The 25,550-nt window shown below is 45.3% G+C and overlaps 1 protein-coding gene across 1 annotated transcript in view; it reads left to right on the top strand.

Moving 5' to 3' along the window:
- LOC131204100 (nectin-1-like) overlaps nucleotides 1-25,550 on the top strand; it is a 161,231-nt gene that overhangs the window by 72,849 nt on the left and 62,832 nt on the right. The window lies entirely within an intron of this gene.

Below are 25,550 nucleotides of genomic sequence, written 5' to 3'. Positions count from 1 at the left end.
GGTGGGGTGGGGAGGGACAGGGATGGGGGACGGGGGAGGAAAGCATGGAGGCCAAAAAGAAAAATGAGAAAAGAGGAATATTTTTTTTCCCAAGCTAAACAAGGAAGTCCTGCACTGGGACTGGAACAGGGTGGAGAAAGGCAACGGGTCCAGCTTGTGATTTCAGAGGAGGTTGTATCCAAGGGGTCAGCAACCTGTAGCCTCAAGACCTCCAGCGGTCCAAGTTCAATTTTAATCCATCACGGGTTGGAAAAGATTTTCTCCATCAGACTTGTGCATCCGACTAGAAAGCAGAAGGTCGGGAGTTCTAGTTCTGCTTTAGGCAGGAAAGCTGGCTGGGTGACTTTGAGCCAGTCAGCAGGAGGTTGAGAGTTCTAGTTCCGCCTTCGGTGTGAAAGCTGGCTGGGTGACTTTGAGCCAATCAGCAGGTGGTTGGGAGTTCTAGTTCCGCCTTCAGTGTGAAAGCTGGCTGGGCGACTTTGAGCCAATCAGCAGGTGGTTGGGAGTTCTAGTTCCGCCTTCAGTGTGAAAGCTGGCTGGGTGACTTTCGGTCAAAGATCAGGAGACTGTCTGCCTAAGTCATGCCTAAGTCGGGACTTTCTAGTCCCGCCTTAGGCACAAAAGCCGGTTGGGTGACTTTAGATCAATCACCAGGAGACTGGGAGTTCTAGTCCCGTCTTAGGCGTGAAAGCTGGATGGGTGCCCTTGGACCGGTTGGTCTCTCTCAGCCCAATCTACGTCAGAGGGTTCTTGTTGGGATAGATATCTCCTCACCTTTTAATGTGACATTTTGGGTGCCAAAATCCAAGCTTGTCCTCTGAGCACTATCATTTTTTTTTCTCTTTTGGCCTAGAAACCAGGGTTGACTGAAGGAGATGACGGTGGGTTTGTCTAGGTGGGTGGATATAGCAGGTGGGTGTTGCAAGGTGGATCTTCCAATGAAAAGACGGTGCTTGGGTGAGAAGTTTGCATGGACATCTTGGCACCGGGACAGACTTGGAAACTCAGGGTGGCAAGAAAGAACAGACCACGATTTGATGTTCCTCAACCTTTGGAGGGTTTTAAAAGGGAGCTGGCAAATACCCTTTACACCAGGGGTGTCCAACCTTGGCAACTTTAAGACTGTGGACTTACAACTCCCAGAATTCCCTAGGCTGGAGGATTCTGGGAATTGGAGTCCACAAGTCCTAAAGTCTTGACATTCTGGGAGTTGAGTCCACAAGTCAACTTGAAGACCATGGACTTAGGCTGGGGGACATGTTCCTCTAGGCTGGGGGATTCTGGGAATTGGAGTCCACAAGTCCTAAAGTCTTGACATTCTTGGAGTTGAGTCCACAAGTCAACTTGAAGACCATGGACTTAGGCTGGGGGATTCTGGGAATTGGAGTCCACAAGTCCTAAAGTCTTGACATTCTTGGAGTTGAGTCCACAAGTCAACTTGAAGACCATGGACTTAGGCTGGGGGACATGTTCCTCTAGGCTGGGGGATTCTGGGAATTGGAGTCCACAAGTCCTAAAGTCTTGACATTCTTGGAATTGAGTCCACAAGTCAACTTGAAGACCATGAACTTAGGCTGGGGGACATGTTCCTCTAGGCTGGGGGATTCTGGGAATTGGAGTCCAGAAGTCTTCACCTCCACAAATCTTAAAGTTGCCAAGGTTGGACAGACCTGATTTACAGCTTTATTTATCTAAACTTCCTCAGGGAGAGCCTGGGTCAACTGAAGCAATATTTCCCTTGTGTTGTGTCAGCCCCATGACTTATGCTCAAAGCTAGATAACCGGGGGCCTTGTTCTTTAGCTCCAGAAGCCATAATTGATTGGATTGATGAAGTCCCTTAATTTGTTAAATTACTGGCTAAAGTGCCGGATTGTTTAATTAGATTAGAATTATAGCTAGCCCTCATCAAGGGGTTTTCTTTTTATCAGTCAGATGGCCGGGCTCAATCTCCCCTTCATCTTTTGAGGCCCGTTATCTTGACAACTGACAAGCTCACAATTATTTTTATCCTCTCAATATTTGTTCAATTAAGGGGCTTTGTAAAAAAAAAGAAAAGAAAAGAAAAGAGAAAGAAAGAAAGAAAGAAAGAGAAGTATCTACAGTGGAGCTGCAATTACCAAATCTTAATTAAGAAGCGAGCTTTTCTTTTCCAAAGGAAAAGAAGGGGTAGCGGTTAAGAATATTATGACCAAGTTGTCCCGCTGGAATTTAAACCTCCTGGTTGTGGACAATGGGTTGTACTCGGTGGTGTGGGAATAATGAGACTGGACTAATTTGCAAAGCGAGCGTGAAAAACGTTACACAGATGAAATGAGATTTTAGCCCAAAAGGCCGAGAAGCATTTTCAAATGTCTTCCCTTGATTTAAAGGACCACCAATCCTGACTTCCACGTTGCGTAGTTCTTGGGTAGACCAAGGGAAGACAGTTAGAGGCCCCCAGATTTATAGACTAGATTGTCCATCATTTTGTTTGCATCGGTCACTAGTAGTATGTGTGCGCTAAGAAATATGGATTTCGGATTACCTGAGCATAACCAGGTAATTTCATTTGAGAGTCTCCATAGACATTTTTCCTGAGCATAAATCGTTCTGTTTAGCTGACGTAACTCCGCTCTGACCCTGCAATTTTTTTCCAAACTTTGTTGAAAATATAAGCATTCTTGCAGGCACTAGTCCTCCACTTGCGACCACAAGGTCGACCAGAATTTCAATTGCTAAGCAAGGCGGTTGTTAAGTGAGTCACGCCCAATTTTACGATGTTAATTTGCATCTCCTTCTCTGTCCTTCCCTCTTCCTCACGCGTAGAACATATCCTTGGGATGGGCTGGCCGGCTGGCTGGCCGGCCTCAGCTAAATTTTGCCACAAAGAAGAGGGAGTCAAGCTATTCTCCAAAGCACCTGAGGGCAGAACAAGAAGCAACTGGTGGAAACTAATCAAGGAGAGAAGCAACCTAGAACTAAGGAGAAATTTCCTGACAGTTGGAACAATTAATCAGTGGAACGACTTGCCTGCAGAAGTTGTGAATGCTCCAACACTGGAAATTTTTAAGAAAATGTTGGATAACCATTTGTCTGAAATGGTGTAGTGTTTCCTGCCTGGGCAAGGGGTTGGACTAGAAGACCTCCAAGGTCCCTTCCAACTTTGTTATTATTATTATTATTATAAATCCCTCAAATTTTCCAAAATCAGCTCGGACTTTTGTTTGTTTTTTTCCCCCCCCCAAAAAAAGAAGAAGAAGAAGGGGGGGGGAGGATTTTCAAAGCTGGCCTGAAAATTCTGGTGCTTTTTTTCCCTGTGTGCTCCCCCACCCCACCCTTTCCTTCTTCTTCAATTGCTTCTCTCCTGAACAGGTTTTGGCTTGCTCCAGATTCAGAGTGAGGTCTGTGCTGCTCTTTCTCTCAAAGGTTTTGTTAGATGAGGCTCCCTCCTCACAAGCCAGAGGTCTTTAGCTCTCGTGTCAAAATTTAATCAAAGAGACAAGCCGCTCTTCTGGAGAATAGTCCACCCCTTTGGGGGGGGGAAGGGAAATAGGGCCTGCTTTATCCGTGGCCTGTTTTTCCACTGATCCCGGGTAATTAAAGGGGCTTAGCAGCTGAATAAGCCAACAGCTGTCTTTGGGCAGCTTCCCTCCCTAGACAAGAAGGACTTTAGTTCATGCAAAGGCAAAAGAGAGACAGAGGATGAGAGAGAGAGAGAGAGAGAGAGAGAGAGAGGGAGGGGAGAGAGAAATAGAGAGAGAAGAGGAAGAGAGAGAGACAGGAAGAGAGAGAGAGAAAGGAGAGAGAAATAGAAGAAGAGAGAGAGAGAAAGAGAAAGGAGAGAGAAAGAGAGGAAGAGAGAGCGAGAAATAGAGGGAGAGACCGATAGAGGAAGAAAGAAAGATAGATAAAGAGAAGAAGAGAGAGAAAAATAGAGGGAGAGAATTAGAGGAGTGAGAAAGAGCAGGAGAAAGAGAGGGAGGAGAAAGAAAGAGAAAGAACAGGAAAAGAGAGGAAGAGGGGAGAAAGAAATAGAGAGAGAGAGAGAGAGAGAGACAGGAAGAGAGAGGAAAGGAAAGAGAAATAGAGGAAGAGAGAAAGGAGAGAAATAGAGGAAGAGAGAGAGAGAAAGAAATAGAGGGAGAGACCGATAGAGGAAGAGAGAAAGAATGATAAAGAGAAGAAGAGAGAAATAGAGGGAGAGAATTAGAGGAGGAGAGAGAGCAGGAGAAAGAAAGAAAGAAAGTGACAGAGCAGGAAAAGAGAGGAAGAGGGGGAGAAAGAAAGAGAGGAAGAGAGAAAGGGAGAGAGAAAGAAGTTAAGAGAAAGAGGTCTAAATTCAACAGATCTGAACCAAACAGTGTGTGTGTGTGTGGGGGGGAAGAGGGTATCAAGCGAGCATTTGCCATAAATGGCCAGGAATTTGGGATGTGGGAGGGAGAGGAAAGGAGATTAAAAGGCCTTGGTTTTTCAAAGAGAACGGCTGGAAAATCTGAGGCTGAGATAAAAGAGGAGGATGGAGGATTTCAGGGGGAAAAAAATGATTTTAAGGGGAATTCCCAATGGGAATGGGCTCACCGCGGACCGTTGGAATCCCTTGCGTGCAAGAAAATGTCAGGCACGCAGCATTTGGGAAGTCCCCATTGGCTTTTCATCCAGCTTGGTCCGGGAGGAGGGGGTGCCCCGATAAAACACCCTAAAGAAGAGGTGGGGGAGACTCTCGGGAATATTGGAAGGGCATTGAAAATGGCATCGTTGGGGGAGGACAGAAGGAAAGAGAGCGACAGGTTCAGCTGGCATGCCGGTGGTTTTAATTTTGAAGGCAAGGTGGGCTTCCTCGGAGAGAAAACTGAAAACATAGAATAGAATAGAATAGAATAGAATAGAATAGAATAGAATAGAATAGAATAGAATAGAATAGAATAGAATAGAATAGAATAGAATAGAATAGAATTTTATTGGGCAAGTGTGATTGGACACACAAGGAATTTGTCTTGGTGCATATGCTCTCAGTGTACATAAAAGAAAAGATACCTTCATCAAGGTGCAACATTTACAACACAATTGATGATCAATATATCAATATAAATCATAAGGATTGCCAGCAACAAGTTATAGTCATACAGTCATAAGTGGAAAGAGATTGGTGATGGGAACGATGAAACGATTAATAGTAGTGCAGATTCAGTAAATAGTCTGACAGTGTTGAGGGAATTATTTGTTTAGCAGAGTGATGGCCTTCGGGGAAAAAACTGTTCTTGTGTCTAGTTGTTCTGGTGTGCAGTGCTCTATAGCGTTGTTTTGAGGGTAGGAGTTGAAACAGTTTATTTCCAGAATGCGAGGGATCTGCAAATATTTTCACGGCCCTCTTCTTGATTCGTGCAAAACATTGGGCTGTGTGTCTTTTTTCTTTAAAAAAATAATAATTAGTTGTTTCTTTTATGCTGGTCTTCCGTTCTCTGGAACCGAGGCGCTTTGCAGGAGAAGCCGTGTGCATTGCAGAAGCGGGTAGAAATCGGATGCAACCCAACCCAGCAGAAATGGCTTCCGTATAGGCTGGCTCTGATCGAGCGTTGAAACCTCAAAAAGAACTCTAGGGCTACGGGCTTCCCCGTCTCTGCTTTTAGACAGAGTTGGAAGGGACCTCGTAGGTCATCTAGACCAACCCTCCTGCCCAAGCAGGAGACCCGACACCAGTGGGGAAATCCAATTTTGTTTTTACTACTTGGCTTGATGGGCATGGTGTGGCTTGGTAGGCGTGGCAGGGGAAGGATACTGCAAAATCTCCATTCCCACCCCACTCCTGGGGGAAGGATACTGTAAAATCCCCATTCCTTCCCCACTCCTGGGGGAAGGATATTGCAAAATCTCCATTCCCACCCCAACTCCTGGGGGAAGGACATTGCAAAATCTCCATTCCCACCCCAACTCCTGGGGAAAGGATATTGCAAAATCTCCATTCCCACCCCACTCTAGGGGAAAGATACTGCAATCCAGAGGTGGCGTTTCTCCTCAACTACTCAAAATTTCCGCTACCGATTCTCCGAACTGCTCAAAATTTCCGCTACCGGTTCTCCAGAACCTGTCAGAACCTGCTGGATTTCCCCTGGGTCTTATTTCCCCTGCCCTGGGTCTTATTTCCCCCCACTCCCACTCTTTCCGGCTCAAGCTGACCCTCGTATTAGGAAGCCCTTCCCAACTCTTCCCTTCTCATTTCGCCCCGCTCTCTCCCGTAGCCCCAAAACCCACATCAATTATGAACTCCTCCCAAACGTGTAGGGCAACCCTTGGATTTATAGGCTTGACTAACCATGGTCTGTGCCAGGAGGAAGTGGTAAGCCTAGCATTTGGGTGTCTCTACCCCGGGTTCCCTCACCGCTTTCTCCATCGCTTTCTCCATCGCTTCCTCCGGTTCTTCGGAAAGAACCCGAGCGAAACCCACCTTGATCTCATCGTGACTCTGAGGCTTCAAACTTGTTTGGGGAGACCAAGCTCCCCCCCTCCTTTTTTTTTTTTGCTTTTGAGAACATGGTTTTGTCTGAACAGGGATCCCTGAGATCAGGGAGAATCCCTACGTGGGTGTCCCTGCCTGCCGATAGGCTGGTTCTGCAGGGCGGAAAAAAGGGCTTTTGCAGAGTAAAGGCGGAGAAACAAACTTTTCTGGATTGGTGCGTCTGATTGTGGAGGGCTGAGAGTTGACAGAAGAAGGGCTTTTTTTTTATTTTCCAGGCGGGATTAGAACTCGGTTTCAGCCCCCACCTCATCCCACAAAGATGGTGTGGCTCAATATCGCTCCCAGTTTCCTAGGGTTGTGATTTTCTTCTTCTTTTTATGCATCGGGTGGTTTCATGGTCTTTTATTTATTTATTTTATTTTTATTTATTTTGTCACAACAGTATATATAAGCATAATCATGAAAGTAACTATATAATATATAAGCATATATATATATAAGCATAAGCATGCAATAATTATATTAATTGGATATAATGAAAGGAAACAATAGGACAGGAACGGTAGGCATGCTTGTGCTCTTATGCATGCCCCTTACAGACCTCTTAGGAATGGGGTGAGGTCAACAGTAGACAGTTTTTGGTTAAAGCTTTGGGGACTTTGGGAAGAGACCACAGAGTCAGGCAGTGTGTTCCAAGCATTAACAACTCTGTTACTGAAGTCATATTTTCTGCAATCAAGATTGAAGTAGTTTACATTAAGTTGAAATCTATTGTTTGCTCTTGTATTGTTGTGATTGAAGCTGAAGTAGTCTTCGACAGGAAGGACATTGCAATAGATGATTCTATGAGTTAAACACAGGTCCTGTCAAAGGCGGCGGAGTTCTTCCCCCAGTCATTTCTTCTTTCCCTTCAGCGACCCCACGTTTATCTTCTCTGACTTTAAAACAGCATCATTCTCTTCTCCAAACCCCTCGGAAGGTATAGAGCAGGGATCGGCAACCTTAAATGCTCCAAGAGCCACAAAGGTCCTAACCGGAAGCCCCCCTGTTCAGTTCTGGAGTCCAGTTCCCCCACCATAGAGTCTCCTCCTAGCGTGGCATCCTTTTTCCTCTACCTGCCCAAACTGAAAGTCCTATCAATGGTGGAGCTGACCGGCAACAGGGAGCTGCAACAGAGGGATGAAAGAGCCACAGGTTGCTGACTTCTGGTATAGAACTTTCCTATAGGGAAAGATCTTTGAGAAGCACCCTAGAAATGAAGGGACATCTGCACTTTTGCTAGCCCATAATATTTCAAAGCTTTCTAACTTTTCCCCACTCCTGCCAGCTAGCAGGCCTTCCTAAGGATATCTGTAATCCATCTTCTCTTCTCTTCTCTTCTCTTCTCTTCTCTTCTCTTCTCTTCTCTTCTCTTCTCTTCTCTTCCCTTCCCTTCCCTTCCCTTCCCTTCCCTTCCCTTCCCTCTTCTCCTCCCCTCCCCTCTCCTCCCCTCTCCTCTCTTCTCTTCTCCTCCCTTCCCTCCTTCCCATCTTCCTTTTTCTCTTCCCCTCCCCTCCCCTCCCTTCTCTTCTCTTCACTTCTCTTCTCCCTTCTCCTCCTTCCCATCTTCCTTTTTCTCCTTCCCTTCCCTCCCTCCTCTCCTCTCCTTTCTCTTCTCTTCTTCTCTTTCCTTTTTCCTCTTCTCCTCTCCTCTCCTGAATTCCAATGCCCAAGTCTGCAGGAATAGCAGGAACACAATAGCTATGCCTGGTCCTTCTTCCCCCTGCCCTCCCAGCGACTGGCCTTGAGCGATGGACTACCTTACGTATCTTCTAGACATAGCTGATGATCACAGCTGGATCCTAGAACTCTTAAGCAGGATTGTGCCCTTTGCAATCATTCTAATTAAGCTAGTTACAGCTTCCTTGATTAGAAAGCACCATGCAGGAGGAGCTTCCTCCTGCCTCCCCTTCCCATCTGGAAGTTAAGAAGGGAAGTCCTGAGGAGTCAGGGGAAAAGCTGAGGCCCTCCCGGATTCAGAGGCATTGGAGGGTGCTCAAAGAGAAGGTTGAGAGGGTTTCTGCTCATCAATAGCTCCTCGACACCCACGGCGTTGCAAATATTACAATAAGGAAGCCTGCTTTTACCCGTTTCCCTTTTCGGATACGTGCCACTTCCCTAAAGTGCTGAGCCAGAGATCCCCTTGACAGACAAACTGGAAAGAAACTTGGCACTTGGTAAGAATGATCCTTCTGGCAGGGCGCTTGAGATTTATGTCCACCCACATTTTGAACTGATTCACATCTCCCTGACTAATCACCCAGATTGGAACGCAGTTTTATACCCTTCAGAGTTTGCACCTGTCTGCATTTTTGCGATCTTGTTCTCATCCCCGGTGTTCCCAAAATGCCCCTCTAAATAGATGAAACGCTCCTAAAAAGGCCTATTTTAGCACGGGCTCATTTAAAGGGGTGCCTGCTGGCAGTTGATCAAAATTGCAAGTTGATGATGGAAGCAAGACAGGAATAGAATAGAATAGAATAGAATAGAATAGAATAGAATAGAATAGAATAGCATAGCATAGCATAGCATAGCATAGCATAGCATAGCATAGCATAGAATAGAATAGAATAGAATAGAATAGAATAGAATAGAATATCAGAATGAAGAATAGAATAGAATAGAATAGAACAAAATAGAATAGAATAGAATAGAATATTGGAATGAAGAATAGAATAGAATAGAATAGAATAGAATAGAATAGAATAGAATAGAATAGAATAGAATAGAAATAGAAATAGAAATAGAAATAGAAATAGAAATAGAAATAGAAATAGAAATAGAAATAGAAATAGAATAACAGAATTGGAAGGGACCTTGGAGGTCTTCTAGGCCAACCCCCTGCTTAGGCAGGAAACCCTACACCACTTCAGACAAATGGTTATCCAACATCTTCTTAAAAACTTCCAGTGTTGGAGCGTTCACAACTTCTGGAGGAAAGTTGTTCCACTGATTAATTGTTCTAATTGTCAGGAAATTTCTCCTTAGTTCCAGGTTGCTTCTCTCCTCGATTAGCTTCCACCTCTTGCTTCTTGTCCTGCCCTCAGGTGCTTTGGAGAATAGCTTGACTCCCTCTTCTTTGGGGCAGCCCCTGAGATATTGGAACACTGCTATCATGTCTCCCCTAGTCCTTCTTTTTATTAAACTAAACATACCCAGTTCCTGCAACCGTTCTTTATATGTTTCAGCCTCCGGTCCCCTAATCATCTTGGTTGCTCTTCTTTGCACTCTTTCTAGAGTCAGGAGAAACAGCTTATCTGATGAAGATGATGATGATGAAACAGCTTGTCTGATGATGATGATGATGATGATGATGATGATGATGATGATGATAATATCATCATCAGAGTTGGAAGGGACCTTGGAGGTCTTCTAGTCCAACCCGCTGATACCTGACAGTCTAAGAGACAGAAGTCATGCCGGCCACATGACCACGGAGACGTCTTCGGACAGCGTTGCCTCTTCGGCTTTGAAACGGAGATGAGCACCGCCCCTTAGATTTGGGAACGACTAGCAGATATATGTGAGGGGAACCTTTACCTTTACCTTAGGATTGGCTATCACAGGGGTGCATGTTCCTTATCTGTCTTTCAGCAAGCCTTTAACTCAGGGGTCTGCAAACTTGGCTCTTTTAAGACTTGTGGACTTCAACTCCCAGAGTTCCTCAGCCAGCTTTGCTTTGAACTGTGGGAGTTGAAGTCCACAAGTCTTAAAAGAGCCAAGTTTGCAGACCCCTGCTTTAACTGAAAAGTTGATGTATGGTGGCCATAGAAACACAACTGTGCTGGATCAAGGCAAGGCCTGTTTTGAGTCCAGCGTTTCACTATTCTGACGTCTCCAGGTTGCCTGCAAGTAGGAGACCACCTCACCTCCTGCTGCTACGCCTAGGTTAAAGGTAGTTTGGAAGTGTCGCATCTCCGTCTGGAGTTAACTGCAAGCTTTCGCGATCGGCAGCCAAGTCCTTCGTGAGCACGATTTGATCTGAATTCAATTTAAAATCTATCCAACTGAAAGCCGCTCAAATTAGCGTCTCGAGGTAATGAATTCATTGGGTAAAGATATACTCTTTTCTTCTTTTTCTTCTTTTCTTTTTTTTTTGGGTCTGCTCTAAATCCTCTTTGCAGTCGAGCCTAACGCGACAATTCTAAATGAAGGTTTTAGAGCTACTCACTAAAAGTCTTTCAGGAGCTGCTCTGAATCCCAAGCAGAAGGGTAAATATTGACAGAGGAATCCTTCAAATCGAGGCCTGGTACAAAAAGAGAGAGAGAGAGAGAGAGGGAGAGAGAGAGAAAGGGAGAGAGAGAGAGAGAAAGGGAGGGAGAGAGAGAGACCTAAATATTTTTTTTTTTTATAAAAAAGTTTTATTTTTACAATCTTGTCAAATAATTCATCCAATGTACAGTTATATACAATTAGTCGGGCCTGCCCAGTCACCACCCCCCTTTTTAACCTTCTTCCCTCTTCTACCTTCTTTTACTTTCCAAACCTTCCTCTCCTTCTCTTATCTACCTCCTCTCCTCCCTCCACCCTACACTCTTCTCCCTCTTCTACCCCTCTTCCTTCCTCTTCTCCTCTTTCCTACCTCCTACTCTCTCTTTTTTCCCTCCCCACCGTTCTAAAATGGCAACTGGTCAGACCCGACCCTACATTAATTATATTTATACATCTTCAATAATCCCTGTACATTAACCATCACTCCATCACTAACCTCAACCCCCAATTCCTTCCCTTTACCCCCACCCCCACCCCGACTTCCCAGAACAAAATGCAGGGTATCAAAACTAACAATCATAATCTAAAATAATTCCTAAATTATAATCTCTAGTCTCTCCACGCTTATTCACACTCTCAATTCCCCTCTCCTTCAAAAATATATCTAATACAAATTATTTCCTAAATTTACTCATATGCTATTTGATATTTTTTTATCTGATACTTATTTTGAATATAATCAATCCACATTTTCCATTCTAAAATATATTTTTCTTGTGTATAGTCTTTCAAGTAAGCAGAGATTTTTGCCATTTCTGCCAGATTTGATACTTTAAGAGTCCATTCTTCAATTGTAGGTAATTCTTCTTTCTTCCAATATTGAGCAATCAAAAGTCTTGCGGCTGTTATTAAGTTCAGAATCAATTTAGTCTCTATAGCTGTACAATCCATAATTATTCCTAGTAAAAAGAACTGCGGGGTAAACTTAATCTTCTTTTTCAAAATATTCTGCATGATCCACCATACTTTAATCCAAAATGCTTTAACTTTTTTGCAAGTCCACCATATATGATAATAAGTAGCATCTTCACAATCACATCTCCAGCATTTAGCCTGTACATTAGGATACATACATGACAATTTTTTGGGGTCTAAATGCCATCTATAAAACATCTTATAAAAATTTTCTCTCATATTTTGCGCTTGTGTAAATTTAACATTCCTCACCCAAATTCTTTCCCAAGTTTCCAACATTATTGGTTGCTGGAGACCTAAATATTTGATAGCACTTCGTCCTTGGTAGACTTTTTTTGTCTTGTCATAATTGGCATATATATATATATATATATATATATATATATATATATATATATATATATATATATATATATATATATATATATATATATATATATATATATATATATATATATATATATATATCTGAATTCTATATTACCATATAGCTGAATTCCCTCCCAACGTTCCTTGAATCGTATATATATATCCTCTACCATCCTCTGGAGTCCATTTAAGCTCACACCGACTACTTCAGTGACTCCATCCTGTCCCCTTGTTCTTTGTCGCCTCCTTCTTCTTTTGTCCTCCATCGTTCCCAGCATTAGACTTTTCTCCAGGGTGTCCTTCCTTCTCATTAGGTGGCTAAAGTATTTGAGTTTCCTTTTCAGGATCTGGCCTTCTAAAGAGCAGTCAGGGTTGATCTCCTCTAGGATTGACAGGTTGGATCGAAGGGACTCGCAGGAGTCTTCTCCAGCACCAGAATTCAAAGGCCTCAGTTCTTTGGTGCTCAGCCTTCCTTATGGTCTAACTTTCACAGCCATCCATTGCAACTGGGAAAACCATCGACTGGACTATACACACTTTTGTTGGCAGAGTGATGTCTCTGCTTTTTAGTATGCTGTCTACGTTTGCCATAGCTTTCCTCCCCAGGAGCAAACATCTAGACTCTAGAAAGAGTGCAGAGAAGAGCAACAAAGATGATTAGGGGACTGGAGGCTAAAACATATGAAGGAACTGGGTATGTCTAGTTTAATGAAAAGAAGGACTAGGGGAGACATGATAGCAGTCTTCCAATATCTCAGGGGTTGCCACAAAGAAGAGGCAGTCAAACTATTCTCCAATGCACCTGAGGGCAGGACAAGAAGCAATGGGTGGAAACTACCCAAGGAGAGAAGCAACCTAGAACTAAGGAGAAAATTCCTGACAGTTAGAACAATTAATGGGTGGAACAACTTGCCTGCAGAAGTTGTAAATGCTCCAACACTGGAAATTTTCAAGAAAATGTTGGATAACCATCTGTCTGAAATGGTGTAGGGTTTCCTGCCTGGGCAGGGGGTTGGATTAGAAGGCCTCCAAGGTCCCTTCCGATATTATTATTATTATTATTATTATTATTATTATTATTATTATTATTATTATTATTATTATTATTATTATTATGATCATCATCATCATCATCATCATCATCATCATCATCATCTTTTAATTTCTTGGCTGCAGTCCCCATGTGCGGTGATCTTGGACCAAGAGTTATTTCTATCCAAGTCTTACTTTCTCTCCCAGTCTTTCCCTCTGCCGATGCTTCTTAAAAGTAGAAGGGGAGAAGAGAACAGAGGTAGACCATCCTCTTGGAGAAGGAAAAAAGGGGAACTGTCTTCTTCCAATTCATGCCTAACAAGAAGTTTTCTCCATTTCTGGTTTGCCCAAGGAGCCGTTTGACATTCAAAGGAGATAAAAGTTTGTCGTTTAAAAGCCAACTTTCCTAAAGGAACGATTTCCGAGGTACCACGTCTACTTAAAAACGAAACCGTTTGGTTTCCCTCCTTTTGAAAAGACGCACAAACAAACTCTCGAGTTCTTTTAAACTGTACTCCATATGTACCCACCCAAACAATGCAAACAACAGCTGCTCCTGGTGTAGCCAGATGGGTGGTGGGAACGAAATCTATATAGGAAGCAGGAGATGAAAGAGATGAGATAGTTTGCAAACAAGAGAAGGAGCTTTTTCCAGGTAGAAGTATTCCTGTTTCCCTCTATTTTGTGTTTGTTTGTTCTAAGAAACATTGTTTTACAACAATTATCAGTTCTGTTTTAAAGCAAGTGAGCATCTGCTGGCGAGGAACGAGTGGCTTTTGCCAAAGGAGAAGGGAATTGTTCAGGTTTATGGAGTTCCAGAACGCCTAGACCCATGATGGTGAACCTATGGCACTTCGGGCATGTGGAGCCATGTCGCCTGGGCACGCGCTGCGTCACCCGTTCTTCTTCTGGGTTTCTGGTGGGCATGCGCACGTGACGATCAGCTGGCCTTTGTGTGTGCGGCAGTGCTGGAAACTAGAAGAGCTGAACTAGAAGTAGCTGAAACAGGAAGTTCAGTAGCTGAAACAGGAAGTTCAGTAGCTGAAACAGGAAGTTCATTTTCAGGCACGTGCATGCGCTCTGGGAAGCTCCTGGGTTGCGGCCCAGATGCTCGTGTGCTCTCTTTGCAGCACTCGGTGCCAAAAAGATTCGCCATCACTGGCCTAGTGCAGGGGTCTCCAACCTTGGTCCCTTTAAGACTTGTGGACTTCAACTCCCAGAGTCCCTCAGCCAGCAAAGCTGAGGTCTAGAGCAGGGGTCTCCAACCTTGGTCCCTTTAAGACTTGTGGACTTCAACTCCCAGAGTCCCTCAGCCAGCAAAGCTGAGGTCTAGAGCAGGGGTCTCCAACCTTGGTCCCTTTAAGACTTGTGGACTTCAACTCCCAGAGTCCCTCAGCCAGCAAAGCTGAGGTCTAGAGCAGGGGTCTCCAACCTTGGTCCCTTTAAGACTTGTGGACTTCAACTCCCAGAGTCCCTCAGCCAGCGAAGCTGAGGTCTAGAGCAGGGGTCTCCAACCTTGGTCCCTTTAAGACTTGTGGACTTCAACTCCCAGAGTCCCTCAGCCAGCAAAGCTGAGGTCTAGAGCAGGGGTCTCCAACCTTGGTCCCTTTAAGACTTGTGGACTTCAACTCCCAGAGTCCCTCAGCCAGCAAAGCTAGATGACCTCCAAGCTTTGCTGGCTGAGGGACTCTGGGAGCTGAAGTCCACAAGTCTTAAAGGGACCAAGGTTGGAGACCCCTGGCCTAGTGTATAACAAGCATTTTGGACATTGAGCCGATTGCCACTACTAGAATCTTTCCCAGTATTAAAAAAAACAAACACCCTCCCTTGTCATGGAGATCAGTTGAAAGCTAAGGCCTGTTTTTTGATTGAGAGGATACTGTTTATAGCCGTGATGGCGAATCTATGGCACGCGTGAGCCCTCCCTGTGGGCACATGTACTGTCACCAGTTGCTCTTCTGGTTTCCGGTGCGCACATGTGTGCCAGCCAGTTAGTCTTCATGGGTGCTGGAGAGCCTGAAAAATGCCTGAAAAATGCCTGTTTTCAGACCATTTTTGGGCTGTTTTCAGGGCGTTTTTCAGCCATTTTCGGGCTTTTGAACGTGTGCTAGTCGTTCCCGACTCTAGGGGGCGGTGCTCATCTCCGTTTCAAAGCCGAAGAGCCAGTGCTGTCCGAAGACGTCTCTGTGGTCATGCGGCCGGCATGACTCAACGCCAAGGGCCCACGGAACGCTGTTACCTTCCCACCAAAGGTGGTCCCTATTTTTTCTACTTGCATTTTTACGGGCTTTCGAAACTGCTAGGTTGGCAGAAGCTGGGACAAAATATACAATCCCAAGTGGTCTTCAGAGCTCTTGAAGAACCATCTTGACTTGTAAACCTCTCCCTCTTCTGCTCTCCAGCTCTATAAGGAGACCAATCAGGCTCTTCATTGGAGGACTTGTAAGGAGATGTGGTAGAAGGAGTGGCGAACAAAGAGAGGAGGAAGCAGATAACATCTGTGTACTTATTTAAATGATACCTGTGTGGCTTCAGTTACGGGAGGATGCTGGGATTAAGGGATGGATGTCAAAGCTTCATGGCAGAGGGAGAAGAGGAAAAAACACGGTTAGCTAAAAAACAGTCCCATGGCCGGGGATATAATGAGCATAGGATGAGAGTCTTTGGCTTCATTTGCTAGTGACACATCTGGGGGATGAATAAGTCTGTTGTAAATTCAACTTGATTCCTGGAGAGACTTCGTGGTTATGTGGCTTTCTTGGCATCTGATAGTTCCTGGTAACAATAAAAGAAGTGTGGGGTCCTTGGTGCTGTCTTCACTCTGCACTGTTTTTTCTTCTTCTTGGAGATGTTTCATGACCTAATTAAGTAACACCATCAGTGCTAGAAGGGAGTGGGGTTTGCAGAAAGGAGGAGGAGGAGATCTGTGGGGTCCTTGGTACTCTCTGAGCTCGGTTGTTTCCTTGCAGAAGTTTAATGACCCAACTAAGTAACATCATCAGTGCTAGAAGGGAGTGAGGTTTGCAGAAAGGAGGAGGAGATCTGTGGGGTCCTTGTGCTCTCTGAATCTGGTTGTTTTCTTGCAGACGTTTCATGACCCAACTAAGTATCATCATCAGTGCTAGAAGGGAGGGGGGTTTGCAGACAGGAGGAGGAGATCTATGGGGTCCTTGGTGCTCTCTGAACTTGGTTGTTTTCTTGCAGACGGTTCATGACCCTACTAAGTATCATCATCAGTGCTAGAAGGGAGTGGGGTTTGCAGACAGGAGGAGGAGATCTGTGGGGTCCTTGTGCTCTCTGAACTTGGTTGTTTTCTTGCAGACGTTTCATGACCCAACTAAGTAACATCATCAGTGCTAGAAGGGAGTGGAGATTTGCTCTCTGTTTCTATACAATAGCTTTCCCTGCATAAATAAAGAGTAGACCTGACACCGGTAGCCATAGCAGCCAGTTTAGCAGTTTTTCGAGTTCCCTCTGGCTCTTGTTTTCCTGTTTTTAGTGGTAGAGAGGGCTTCAAAATAAGGAGGCTCTGTTTAGCCATGTATTACGGCAAAAGCCTACTGTTAAGTTCTCAAGGAGGAAGGCTATGAAAATCCTCGGTCCCCACCCCATGCAGACAATCTTCCCAGGCTCCAGCTCAGGCAGCTAATTGTTCTGATCCCTTGAGAGGCTCCTGCCAGGGACACAATTAAAGGTCCAGGAGAAGTCATACCAGCCGGCTCAAATGACATGAAATCCCCAAAGATAAAATGGGAGGAGAAGGAGGGGAAAGAGAAGGAGAAGGAGGAGACAGATGGAGAAGGAGAATGGGGGAAAGGAGAAGAAGGAGACAGATGGACAAGGAGAAGGGCGAGAAGGAGGAGGTAGATGGAAAAGAAGGAGAAGAGTGAGAAGGAGGAGATAGATAGAGAAGGAGAAGAGGGAGGTCGATGGAGAAGGAGAAGGAAAAGTGGGAAAGGAGAAGAAGGAGACAGATGGACAAGGAGAAGGAAATAGATGGAGAAGGGGAGAAAGAAAGGGGGAGGAGAAGGAGGAGATAGATGGACAAGGCGAAGAGGGAGAAGGAGGAGATACTAGAAGAAAGAGATGGGGAAGGAGAAAGAAAGGGTGAGGAGAAGATAGGTGGAGAAGGAGAAGGAGGAGATAGAAAGAGAAGGAGAAAACTTCCAGCCTTCCTTTCATAGCCACCTAAAGAAGCAACCAGTTCTTCCAGCTATGGGGACATTCTAGACTTTGGCCCACGATCCCCTCGGCTGCGCTCGATCCCTGATGCCCCGTCTTTCTCCAGAACCAGGACTTGCAATGTCGCAAGGCTCCCCTGGGTGGCCTTGGCAGCTGATCCCATCTGGTGGATTCTTGGGGGACGGGGCCCCCCTGATGTAGAGCGAGCCAGAAGCCTCCCGTTGTTGAGTCACTCGGCGCAACCTGTAATTCCAGCTCCGTCTCGTCCAACCTGAGCTCGCTTTGCTCACCGCTGATCTCTTAGGGCTCCAGTCTGCCTGGGAGAGCAAAGACAGCTGACTCCAGGGGAAGAGGAGGTGTGGGGGGGGAGAAGAGATCATGGGGCCCTTCCAGTGCTGCAGGAGAAGGCTGCGCCCCACCCTTCGCCCTTCTGCGTTTTTGCTGCTTTTCCGTTACTCACCGCCGTGGGCTCAGGCTCCAGGCGGGCAGAATCCCATTAGGCAAAACGCAAATTACCGCTATTTACCAATTTTCCTCTCTTCCAAATGATGGATGTGCCCTGGCGGGAGTCTTACAAGGGGATCAGCAGCAATTAGCTGGCTGAGCTGAGAGCCTGGGAAGATTGTGCACTGATCGATGCTCAAGGATGTGGGGGGTGAGTTTTGCAGCCTCCCTTCTCAGCAACATAGGGGCTTCAAGGCTAAGTCAGTCCCCTGGTGTAGTCAGGGCCTCCGTCTTCCCCCTCCTCTTCCATCCTGTCTTCCCCCTCTTTCTCCCCTCTTCTTTCTCCTCCTCTTCTTCCTCTTTCTCCTCGTTGTCTTCCTCTTTCTCCTCATCATCCTCTTTCACCTTCCCCTCTTCCCCCTCATCTCCCCCCTCCTCCTCCTCCTCTTCTTCTTCTTCCTCCTTCTCTTCCTCTTCTTCCTCCTCCTCCTCCTCTTCTTCTCCTCCTCCTCTTCCTATTTCTCCTCTTCCTCTTTCAGCTCCCCCTCTTCCCCATTGTCTTCCCCTCTCCTCTTCCCCTCTTTCTCCCCTCCTCCTCTTCCCTTCCTCTTCCTCCTCCTCCCCTCTTCCCTCCTCTTCCCCTCTTCCTCCTCCTTTCCTCCTCCTCTTCTTCTTCTTCCTCCTCTTCTTCCTCTTTCTCCTCCTCTCCTCCTCCTCCTCCTCCTCTTCCTCTTCCTCCTCCTCTTCCTCTTCCTCTTCCTCCTCCTCTTCCTCTTCCTCCTCCTCTTCCTCCTCCTCCTCTTCTTCTTCTTCCTCCTCCATCTCCTTTCCGTATTGTGGGGTCTGCAGTTTTGCATTTCATCCACCACTTTCGTCTGGGCTGCAGTGCATCTCAAGCATTGTGTTGAGTTCCACGAATAAAATTGAATCGTGTACGAGCAGTTCCTAGAATGGCTAAAGCCCATGGCTGGAAATCTAGATCATTTAGCCCTTGGGCAACACTGCCCTAGAGGTGATATAGTTCTTGCTGGGATCCAGAGAACCTTCTGAGACGACATTCCGTCGCAATATGATAAAAAGTTTGCAGGAGGTTTGCATAGTCAGTTTGAAACTAGGAGCAAGAGTTTGATGTATTTGTTTTTCCCCTTTGGCTTGCATTCTTCAAGATCCTTCATCGGCTGGGCAGAAATGATTTCAGATCGCCTTGTCCGCGTTAACACAACAGATAAAGCCAAAGCTAAACAGACCTTCTAGGAGGCTTACGATAAGCCCAGTTGTTGTGTCTTGGTGTGAGGTCAGTAGTATGCAGCTGCACTTCTTTAGGACAAGATGGGTCGCCTTGAAGAGGACGTCCTTGCAGCTTCTGTTTGTCAAAGGACAATCATGTCCTCCAGAAGAAACTCTGTTTTTGGGAGCAGGGGAGGGGTTGAGGCTGAGATGCTTTGAGTCAGGTCAGAGCAGCTGTTTGGAGTTCAGAACACAAATCACAGAACAACAAAGTTGGAAGGGACCTTGGAGGCCTTCTAGTCCTTCTAGCTCAAGCAGGAGGCCCTATTTCATTTTAGATTAGATTAACAGAGTTGGAAGGGACCTTGTAGCAGGAGTGAAATCCAGCAGGTTCTGACAGGTTCTGGAGAACCGGTAGCGGAAATTTTGAGTAGTTCGGAGAACTGGAAAATACCCCCTCTGGCTGGTCCCAGAGTGGGATGGGAATGGAGATTTTGTAATATCCTTCCCCCAGGAGTGGGGAGAGAATGGAGATTTTGCAGTTTCCTTCTCCTGCCATGCTCACCAAGCCACACCCACAGAACCGGTAGTAAAAAGATTGGGCTTTCACCACTGCCTTGTAAGTCATCTAGTCCAACACACACCCCTGCCCAAGCAGGAGACCCTACACCATTTCTGGCAGATGGCAGTCCAGTCTCTTCTTGAAAGCCTCCAGTGATGAAGCTCCCACAACTTCCTAAGGCAACTTTTGTTCCATGGGTTGATTGTTCTCACGGTCAGAAAATTTCTCCTTATTTCCAGGTTGAATCTCTCCTTGTTCAGTTTCCATCCATGATTCCTTGTCTGGCCTTTCAGGTGCCTTGGAAAATAGGTAACCCCCTCCTCTCTGTGGCAGCCCCTCAAATATTGGAAAACTGCTATCCTGTCTCCCCTGGCCCTTCTCTTCACTAGACTAACCACGCCCTGTTCCTGCTATCATATCACCCCCTAGACCTTACTGTCATTAAACTAGACATCCCCACCAGGTGTGGCTTCCACTTACCTTTTACTACCGGTTTGCAACAGCGGTGCACACGCTGCTTAGTGATGACGTCAGGACTAGGTGGGCGGCGCCTCCTGCCGCCATTACTACCGGTTTGCAAGAACCGGACAGAACCGGGAGCAGCCCACCACCGATCCCCGCATCCTGCAACTGTTCTCTACGTGTTTTTTTTAATTTTTTTAATTTACATTTATATCCCGCCCTTCTCCGAAGACTCAGGGCGGCTTACATTGTGTTTTAGCCTCCAGTCCCCGAATCGTAGTGGAGTTAAAGCCTGACTAGGTGGCTCAGTGGCTAAGACGCTGAGCTTGTCGATCAGAAAGGTTGGCAGTTCGACGGTTCGAATCCCTAGTACGTGAGCAGGGGGGGTTGGACTAGATTTATTTATTTTATTTATTTATTTTATTCGATTTTTATACCGCCCTTCTCCCGAAGGACTCAGGGCGGTGTACAGCCAAATAAAAAATCAACAATATACACTTTAAAACAAAACTAAAACAAATCATATTACAAAATGGCCAAAGATTAAAACAATTTAAAATACTAAAATATAAATAACCCCAGTTAAAATTAGTAAAACTTCTAAGCCAGTCCCGCTTGAATAAATAGGTGCGTTTTCAGCTCACGGCGAAAAGTCCGAAGATCAGGCACTTGACGTAAACCAGGGGGAAGTTCGTTCCAAAGCGTAGGAGCTCCAACAGAGAAGGCCCTACCCCTGGGGGCCGCCAACCGACATTGCTTGGTGGACGGCACCCTGAGAAGGCCCTCTCTGTGTGAGCGTACGGGTCGGTGGGAGGCATGGGGTAACAGCAGGCAGTCCCGTAAGTACCCGGGCCCTAAGCCATGGAGCACTTTAAAGGTGGTAACCAAAATCTTTAAGCGCACCCGAAAGACCACAGGTAGCCAGTGCAAACTGCGCAGGATTGGTGTTACATGGGAGCAACGAGTTGCTCCCACTATTACCCGCACAGCTGCAGATGACCTCCAAGGCTCCTTCCTACTCTGTTACTGATGCTGAGTCCAGCACAGTTGCAACTTTTGGCACACCGTTCAATACCCAGGACCGTTTGAAAGCGGGTGGTCTCTGATAAGATCCTGTTTTTTGGGGTGCCCAGCTTCTCTTGCCCAATTGAGCAACTTTCCTAAGAATTTTGTGGCCGGCTTTATTTTCAGCATAGGCAAGAGAGGAGTGGGCGGGAGGAAAGCAGTACCGCAGCTGGGTGGGCGAATCCTTTAAAAATGCAGATCCTCCTTGCAGATCGTGGAAAGAATAGGAAGAACAGGAGGAGTGGGACGGGGGGAGGGAGGAGAAATCTCTTCATTCCAGTGAATTTTCTTTCGATGGAGATCTGCTGGGCCGGAAAAGCTTCTATGTCCTGACATGTTTAAGCTATGCCTTTGTTTGTTCTAAACCAAGATAGCAGGAGTGCGTCAGCAGAACAAGGCCTAAAGTCACACACACACACACACACAAGGATATTTTGTTTAAAACCAACAACAACATTTTATTAGGGATTTGAGTAGCAACCTTGAGCGACAAAGAATTGAGGCCTTTTGAACTCTGGTGCTGGAGAAGACTCCTGCGAGTCCCTTGGACTGCAAGGCGATCCAACCGGTCAGTCCTAGAGGAGATCAACCCTGACTGCTCTTTAGAAGGCCAGATCCTGAAGAGGAAACTCAAATACTTTGGCCACCTAATGAGAAGGAAGGACTCCCTGGAGAAGAGCCGAATGCTGGGAACGATGGAGGGCAAAAGAAGAAGGGGACGGCAGAGAACGAGGTGGCTGGATGGAATCACTGAAGCAGTGGGCATGAAATTAAATGGACTCCAGAAGATGGTAGAGGACAGGAAGGCCTGGAGGAACGTTGTCCATGGGGTCACGATGGATCGGACATGACTTTGCAGCTAACAACAACAGACAGATAGATAAATAGATAGATAGATAGATAGATAGATAGATAGATAGATAGATAGATAGATAGATAGATAGATAGATTCATACATACATACATAGATCGATCCAAGGGACTCCTGCGAGTCCCTTGGACTGCAATGTGATCAAACTGGTCCTAGAGGAGATCAACCCTGACTGCTCTTTAGAAGGCCAGATCCTGAAAAGGAAACTCAAATACTTTGGCCACCTAACGAGAAGGAAGGACTCACTGGAGAAGAGCCTCATGCTGGGAAAGATTGAGGGCAAAAGAAGAAGGGGACGGCAGAGAACAAGGTGGCTGGATGGAGTCACTGAAGTAGTGGGCAGGAACTTAAATGGACTCCGGGGAATTGTAGAGGACAGGAAGGCCTGGAGGAACGTTGTCCATGGGGTCGCGATGGGTCAGACATGACTTCGCAACTAAGAACAACAAGCAACCTTGATTTTGGTTTGGGAAAACAGGTTTAGTGTTTTCAGCAGGTTTCACCCTAACCCTAACCGCTCACATTCGTTCTCCTCTTGAGCACCCAAAATAAAAGTAATCCTCAATTTACAACAGTTCATTTAATGAACATTCAAAGTTACAACGGCACTGGAAAAAAAGTAACTTATGGCCGTTTTTTCACACTTGCAGCATCCCTCTTGATCACCAATCAAAAGTCTTGGGAATTAGTAGGGCATTTATGATGGCTGCAGACTTTCCGACAAGCAAAATCAATCTGGGGGATCCAGATTGGTTTAACAACCAGGTTGCTCGTTTAAGAAATGCAGTGACTCCCTTAACGACTGTGGCAAGAAAAATCGTAAAATGGGACAAAACTCACTTAACAAATGCTTCACTTGGTAATATTTTATTTATTTATTTATTTATTTATTTTATTCGATTTCTATACCGCCCTTCTCCCGAAGGACTCAGGGCGGTGTACAGGCAGAAGTAAAAAAGACAATACAATGTACAATTTAAAATGTAAATTAAAAAACTTATTATAATTAGCCCAAAACTTTAAAATATATAAAAAACTAAAATCCCATTTAAAATTGATATTAAAAATTTAAGAAATTTAAAAGACCAATAAAATTCAAGCCAGCCCCGCGCGAATGAAAAGATGTGTCTTCAGTTCGCGGCGGAAGGTCCGAAGGTCAGGTATAACTTTGGGGCTCAGTTGTGGTCGTAACTCGAGGACTACTTGTAGTGAGAAGCATTGCAATTGCAATTTTTCCCCTTAGAAGTAAGAACATCATAGGGGGGGGCAGAAAAATTGGGGTGAAGGTAAAAGACGATTTCGTTTCCAGGGATCTGTGACCAGGAAGCCTTGATTTTACTCTCTGGCTGAGGGTTAGTCCTATTCTTTCAACTCTCGTTAGCAGGACGTTGCATTGTAGGAATGTTAAAAAGTCAGCATGAGCGACAGCAGGCAAGAACAAACCATGTAAGATGCCATAATTTTTGGATGTGGGCAGAAAGATGATAGCAGGAAAAATAAGAGCGATTCAGTGAAGTAAGGCAGAGATGTGGATAACCAGGGAAATGTAGATAGATTACAGACAAACAGGCAGATATCTTTATAGATGGCAGATAGATAGATAGATAGATAGATAGATAGATAGATAGATAGATAGATAGATAGATAGATAGATGGATGGATGGATGGATGGATGGATGGATGGATGGATGGATGGATGGATGGTGGATGATAGTTATAGACAGACAGACAGATAGATAATGGATGGAAGATAGATGATAGATCGATAGATCGATAGATAGATAGATCGATCGATCGATAGATAGATAGATAGATAGATAGATAGATAGATAGATAGATAGACAGACAGACAGACAGACAGACAGACAGACAGACAGACAGACAGACAGACAGACAGACAGACAGACAGACAGACTGATAGATGATGGGTGGATGATAGACAGACAGACACAAACATAGATGATGGGTGGATGATAGATAGATAGATAGATAGATAGATAGATAGATGGATGGATGGATGGATGGATGGATGGATGGATGGATGGATGATCGGTGGATGATAGTTATAGACAGACAGACAGATAGATAATGGATGGAAGATAGATAGATAGATAGATAGATAGATAGATAGATAGATAGATAGATAGATAGATAGATAGATAGATAACAGGCAGCTAGTGGTAAAGGTGTGCACCTCCCACTTGGAAGGTTGAGAGTTCAATCCTAGGTAGTAACAGATGTTTCTCTGTCAGGGTGCAAAAAGAAAATATCTGCTGCGAATTCCGTCGGTGTCAGGAAAGGCATCCAGCCAGTAAATGCTCAACTCCAACCAGTTGCCCCAACCCTGAATTACGGGACTACAGGGTTGTAAAACAAGGGGGAGAGAGAGAGAGGGAGGTGTTTCTCAACCTTGGCAACTTTAAGATGTATGGACCTCAACTCCCAGAATTTTGGGAAATGAAATCCACATATCTTAAAATTGCCAAGGTTGAGAAGCACTGCTGTGGATTGATGGACGGACAGACAGATGGATGGATGGAATTTGTAGACTTGGCAGCCCAGCTTGCAACAAAAACAAATGAAGCTTCCAGTCCTTGTGTATTGGGAAATGTTTGAGCAAGGTTTCTGGTATGTCTCTGTTGACTTCATCCTCCAGGTGACTTCTCAAGGCCTGATTCTGCAGTTGCCTAAGATCTGCAGCGTAAACCAAAGATATAGAGTGTGTGTTGTGTCTCCCCTCTGGGAAAGTTTTGGCATTTTGGTTTCAGCCCTCTGAGCACACAGATTAAATCAAGATAACTGGATTTTTTCTCTCCTCCTCCCCCAACTCTGGCTAGAAGAATTAATTCATGTTTGGGCAAAGGGGGAGATTCTTTGGAGGCACAAAGCCCTCTGTTAATTTAGTGTGTTGTTCTTTGAGGTGGGGCTGAAAGAAGAGAGGAGGCAGCAGACAGCAAGAAAACAAGAGGAAGAAAGTGAAGCGTTCCCAAAAATCCAGTTTCGCCCAAGATCATTTGAAGGAAGTATCTAAATTAGGGTTCATTCAGGCCTAGTTAGAAGGCAAGTAGAACAAGAGAAAGGATAAGATGGGATCAGGCAAGATTGCTATCGGAATAATATTGCATTAACATTTATTCGTTTCCAGCAGGGAAGGCTGACACCTTGATTATCCTTCAGATGGGTTGAACTCTGCTGTAGTTGTGGAAAATTAGAATTAATTGGGAGATGTAGACCCTCAAGAAGGAACAAATTGCTACCTCTGGCCAATGGCTTGATGGACATAGAAAGCCAACATGTCAAAAAGGGATCATGCCAGACTAATCTTATTGCATTCTTTGACAAGTGGACAAAAAGGTAGCTAAGATGCTGAGCTTGTCAGTCAGAAAGGTCGGCAGTTTGGCGGTTCGAATCCCTAGTCCAGGTCTCCTGCGTGAGCAGGCGGTTGGGCTAGATGACCTCCAAGGTCCCTTCCACCTCTGTTACTGATACTAGTGGACCAGAGGAATACTGTTGATACAATTTACTTGGACTTCAGTAAGGGATTTGATCAAGTAGACCATAACCTACCACTAGATAGCGGAAGATCTAGAGGAAGAATTCTGCTTTGGGTGAAGACTCAGCCTAGAATGTGGAAGGGGGCAGCTAATTTGGGACCCCAGAATAATCGTTTGGAGA

Source organism: Ahaetulla prasina, chromosome 9 (genome assembly GCF_028640845.1).
Source record: "Ahaetulla prasina isolate Xishuangbanna chromosome 9, ASM2864084v1, whole genome shotgun sequence".
Classification (NCBI taxonomy): Eukaryota; Metazoa; Chordata; class Lepidosauria; order Squamata; family Colubridae; genus Ahaetulla; species Ahaetulla prasina.
The sequence above is the reverse complement of the archived record's forward strand: the minus strand, read 5'-3'. Positions and strand labels throughout refer to the sequence as shown.